Source organism: Rhodnius prolixus, unplaced genomic scaffold (assembly GCF_049639745.1).
Source record: "Rhodnius prolixus isolate KJV_2025 unplaced genomic scaffold, Rpr scaffold_4, whole genome shotgun sequence".
NCBI classification, from domain to species: Eukaryota; Metazoa; Arthropoda; class Insecta; order Hemiptera; family Reduviidae; genus Rhodnius; species Rhodnius prolixus.
The window spans coordinates 17,402,614-17,408,613 of record NW_027411614.1 but is presented as its reverse complement, the minus strand read 5'-3'; positions in this window follow the sequence as shown (position 1 = coordinate 17,408,613).

The following is a 6,000-nucleotide window of genomic DNA, read 5'->3' as shown; positions in this document are numbered from 1 at the left end:
ATTTATAACCTTAACGAATGATCTAATTTCTAAGTATTTTGATTTTTACGTTTTTGAGTTGATGATAGACTCACGCACGCAATCTTGCACTCAGATTAATATGTAAAAACCGTCTTTTCCTTCTCAGGAGACTGTAACATGGAATTTTACTATGAAAATTCACAATCTAAAGTCTGCGCGTTTACAATATATTCTGCTTTAGTAGAATGAGACAATGCAGAGATGTGTCTAATTGTAACTGTTAAATTAGATTGGTAAATTCATTATTAATAAGCACTAAGTATTTAATAAGTTTGAAATTGATAATTATAAGTTTGCTTAGTAATGCGGTAAACAATTAGATATACCTTAATCCTAAGCTAATCTTTCTTACATGATGATCCAACGTGATAATGTGTCTAAATTCACGCGGTAGTGATGAATATTTTACTGTAAATGTTCCTCTTAAAATAAGGACAATCGCAGAAAACTGATAGTTATAAATAATTATATTCTAGGCATTATATGTTCTAGCGTTTCAGCTTTAAATAACACTTCGACTTTAGTTTAAATAAATATTGGCTGGTAGTGAGATGGAGGTGCCAGTTTGGTTGCAGAATTTGAATTTCCCTTGGTCTTGAGTTGCATAGAAAAGATGGAAACCTACTAACATGAATAAACCTTGTATAATTCAGGTTAATCATGTTCTTTGTATTCTACTATGGCTCACACTTCCACCAAGAAAAAGTTCTGATTACTTATCTTAGAAAAAGATATGATCAACTTAAAAAAGGAATACTTGTTTTGGTTTTAAAGTTGATGGTGAGAAACTCAGCTAGTTGATCTCTAACGGTGTTGGCCTATTTATGTAGGCTTAAAGCCTAGGGAACCTGAAAGAAATGTTTTTATCATTTTTCTTTTTTCAGAAATAAAGATTTTTTAGTTTTTTCCCAGGAAATATCGGTTTTCCGGTGTTTTGCGGGCTTTAAAAAGTGATTTTTACAAATTAACTATTTTCTCTCTTTTTGCTTCCACACGCTTGCCTGGTGCGTACTGTAACTCAAAAAAACTAAAATAATCAATAGTTATAATTTCATATTTCTCTTCGGGCACCACCAGAAGACGCTAAGTTTGGTTTCGGTAAATTCAGTTATCCGGGATCACCATTTTAACTGTACCTATTTTTAGCTAATCCAAAGGGATTAGCATCGTTATAATTTATTCTTTGTTTCCTCTTACTAGTTCGCCATTTTGTTTAACTAGCTAGTAATGAACGGTCCTTTTGTGTAGTTTGTCGTTTAAAATATTGCGATTATTAAGTAATTACTGTTCTTTTTATAGAACGCAGCCTGTAATGAATGTATTCATAAAGAAGAAGATATTTAATAAAGACAGAGGACTCCGCTAAAACTTGAAAAAAGAAATGCAATAAATTCTGTGAAAATTCTAAATGTACAATCGTATAATGTTATCTTCTAAAAGATCATTAGAAAGAAGGTAGATTTTATGATAGAGTAAGTACTTATTAGGCAGCATACTTACACATAATCAAGACCTTACATTACTACATTGGTTGTAAATTATTACAGCAGTAATGTTACTAAAACAATCCTAGGAACGGTTTTCTTCTTTCAATTTTAACTTAAAATATTTTATTTTTTGTTGGTCTTTTTATACCTTACATTTTCAAAAGACGATATAAAACGATAAATTAGCCATTCAAAAGCCATTTATTAATTACAAGTTTCACCTGTGTCAAATTTGATTTTCTATTTCAAAAAAATAAAAAACAGTGAGTAGGTACATCTTTAGAATTAAGTGTGAACTCTGCTTTACTTTTAATGTGCTCACATTTTGCATTTAGTACGGATCATATTTATCACAAATTTCTTGCCTCTTTGCACTTTCAAAAAAGTGTGTTGAAAATATATGTATATTTGGTGTGGCTATTAAATAACGAGAATATTACTGTAAAAAAAAATATTTTAAATTTATACATATTTAGTTATTATCACCTTCAATGTACACCCCTCCTCTATCCCTACAAAGCTCCATGCGAATTTACCATTGTTCGAAACAGTGCTGGAAGTCTTCTTCTGTGAACTCCTGCATGACGCGTGCCGCTTTTACTTTCACAGCTTCAACGGACTGAAATCGTGTTCCTTTTTAATGCAGATTTGACTTTAGGGAACAGATAAAAGTCACATGGGGCCAGGTCAGGCGATTAAGGCGGATGGCCTAAAACTGGGATGTTGTTGTTTGTTAGAAACGTCTTGACAGACAATGCAGTGTGAGCCAGCTCGTTGTCTTGATACTTGTTCTTCCACAAATCGGGTCGTTTTTTCCTTACTCTTTCACAGAGTTGAGCAAGCACCTCACGGTAGTAATGTTGATCAATTATAATCAATATTTTCATCCGTTTTGGATGTGGAAGGGCGACCCGGGCGGTCATCATCTTTGATGTCTTTTCGGCCATCTTGGAAACGCTTGAACCACACAAAAACTCGCGCACGTGATTAATATTCATCGCCATAAACTTCTTTTTAATAAAAGATAAGTTTCAGTAGCGGTCTTACCAAGTTTCGATGTGAAATTTCACGACAATTCGTTGCTCTACTACATGTGTAGTATCATGTTTTCGGCAAAACGAAACTAACACCTCTTACACAAACGACGGTTCCTATCAGACAGATTTCTCTACAAACACGTGAGATGCTACAATCGAAAGAGAAGGCTTTACTCTGCACAGCTGTCGGTCATTAAGATTTGGCGCATGCATAGTTCTTCTGTAGCAGCACCAGTCTCGTTATTTAATAACCACATTTTGTATCTAAAGTTCAGCAGAACATTATGCGATATTTATGTTAAAATTTTAACTAATATTGCTTCTATCGTAGTTCACCAGCCACAAAAAAATATTTTAGGTTAATATAGATAATGAGAACTTTCAGAAAGGAAAAGATTATGAGATATCATTGGCTGTTATTTTTTACAGACCGTAATTGCTGTCCTATAAAAGTAACAAGATGGACAAAAATTGGAATGACGTATCATGCACTGATTCTTTGTCACTCCCTCACTGTTTCTCTCTCCACCCCTCCCTTTTCATTTTAAAATTACTTTAAAAAAAAAAAGAAGCAACGTGTGTGTCCTCGATGCATGTTGCAGTCTGATTTGTTTATGTGAAAATGCAAAATTATTACAGCATACTAATGTAATGTATAACTGACTGCAATTCAGAACATGGTACGACAAACATGGTGGGCGAGAAAATAAAATATCTGAGTGACAAGTCAAATGTAAAAGCCGTTATATTTCTTAGCGTCGCAACGAATTACTCATATAGGCCGGACTTGAGGAACCGGTATATACTCGCTGATCTATAAAAGTACGATTACCTGAATAATTAGTCATGGTGAAACTAAACTGGTCGGAGATAATCCAGCAGAAGAAGAGGCTGCCATGCCTCCTAGAGTCGTCAGTGTGGATTCCATTGTTTAGAACCTCATTAACAAACATCTACAGCTGAATCAAATATTAATTTTACTTTTTTATTCTGTTGTTGGAGTGGCTAAAACTTTTTCGAACTTTTAAAACCTTAAAATAATTTAATTTCATTTTAGGATTTTTTTACAAACTGTATGGCATAAAATCTGTGCGTGTTTTACGGGTACACAAAGTACCCTAAGCATGAAAGGTCCCTCGAGTCTCTAACGAAGTTTTGTCGAACAAATGTGCGACTATATCGTCGAATTTTCGTTTTTACGCTACCTACTAACTAAATCCACAAACCCTAATTCATCCACACATATTCATTTTTAGTTTTTTTTTCTGATAAAAATAGATTTCTGTAAGGTTTAGTGAGGCTGTACCGCTCAGTGTTCTGTTAATTGGCTGCAATACCTGCAGTTTCCCATTAATAAAATCGTTCGTTAAATGAAAGTAAATTCTATGGACTTCAGTTCCACTAACGTTTGTCGTTTACAAAAACTATAACATATTAAACTATGAAGCTTTGCTCTATTAATACCATCATCTGTTTTGGATGTGTTCCAAATACTTCGGGGAAGAATTTTGAATAACTGTTAATATTGAAAATGGTCGCAGAAGTTGTTGATTCCAAAAACTAGGAATACTATGTGCAATTGAGTTGCAGAAATATTGCTTCTGTTACTTTTAGAACAATGCCCAAAAGTTTTATGAAGTAATCTGATGTAGATGATAGAAGTAACATATATGTTAGGACAGTATAAGGAGACATCTCCCAGCAAAACGACTTCATTAAATCTTCAGATTACTGGTTGGAAGGAAGTGTTCCTTTAAGAAAGATGGTCGCAAGTGGCCAGCAGCGTTTCAATCTCCCAGGAAGATTACTGGAGATTGTGAATGAGGAAAATCTGTTAATGTGAGGTTTGAAGAGGTTTCACTAGAGTCGTGGAATTTTCTATTTTGTTTTTCCATTAGTTGTTGTTCAAAATAAGTAGGAAAACTAGAGCGATAAGTATTGAAAGGTTTGATTGAACCCCATAACTTGCATTCGTATGCTCAAAGGGATTTTATAATAGTACCATTATGAAATATGTTTCACTAAATTAAGAATTTCAAGCGTTAGTCACGAAGTATAGATAGAATTTTATATCGTCTGTTAAGATCCAGTTTTTGTTTTCTTTTTAATCTTGAGTGAGTATTCCATGTGAGTTATTGGTCGAAATGAGTACTTCAGTTGGTTGACAGTACGTATGTCAGTACCATGTAGGAGGATTGGAAAGAGAGTGGCTTCTCAGACGGTGAACTTGATATTTACGCTCTTAGTAGGGTTAAATTTTATTCTACACCTGATAATAAGCCAATCTTGCAGAATATTTATGTGATGTTGAACAGGTAAGGGACGCTTATACTGGGTCATAATTAGCGAGCAATGCAGACGTCTTCAGCATTACACACTGGTGGAAAAATGGATATCACCAAGGTAAAAGTTATTAAAAAGAGAACACTGCTCTGAGCGAATTTGGGGAAAATAAAGGATCTAGATGAGCTGCAACGGATCCAGATATTTGGTGACCATCTGGTGGTCTTAGAGTTGCCAAAACGAAGGTTTAAATGCAATAGTCTAACTATATAAGAGCGCTTCAATGAATCTTTCGGAAATCACTAAAAAAGTTTAACATTTGAATGAAAATATTAATAATGGATATCGCATAAACACTATTTTTACTTGAACAGAGAAAGTAAACAAGACAAAAGATTCACCCTCACGAAACTTAATATTTTAGAATTTGTGGAAAAGAATCTAGAAAAGAGGTTTAAGAAGGGGAGATTGACTCCAAAAATAGCGGCAGTTTCCCCTCAAGAAACAACCTTCAGGGTGTACACTTCATTAAAGTATATCCCTTAATTTAGAAATAGAAATAGAAAATTAAATGGCTCACAATACAGGTATGTCCGTATGATACCAGCAGAGTATGGATATCGGGTCATTCTATCTGATGCCTAGCTATTCTATAAAATTTCAACAGATTTCCTAAAATGCTTCGGCTATTATTCCATTAATGTTCAACATAAAGCGGATTATTTAGACTTTGTGGGTAATGCCTAGGGTGTTTTGTAACTTGTGAAACAATCTGGCATGCTGAATATGAATTTGCTCTATCCTTAAAAAAAATAATGTCAATTGCAGATGGGAAAAAAAGTTTAAAAACTAATTTACATTGCTATCTGTTCTAATTATTATATAATATAAACTGACAACTTACTTAAAATATTAAGTGCACTGTGTAAGGTCAAACCGTTTGATTATTCTTCGTTTTTTGTTTTTTTTACCTTATTTTAATTAGTATTGTGATTTCAAAACTTAAAATTGTTTAACAAATTTATGTTCATGAAATTTGTGAATTATACACATTCCATGACTGCCTAAATTGGCTATAAATAATTTTTTATGTATACAGGGTGAACCAGTAAGTATTGTCCGTAGGCCTTCTGTGTCCAGTAATTGACTACTGGTCCATCTAAAAGAGTTTT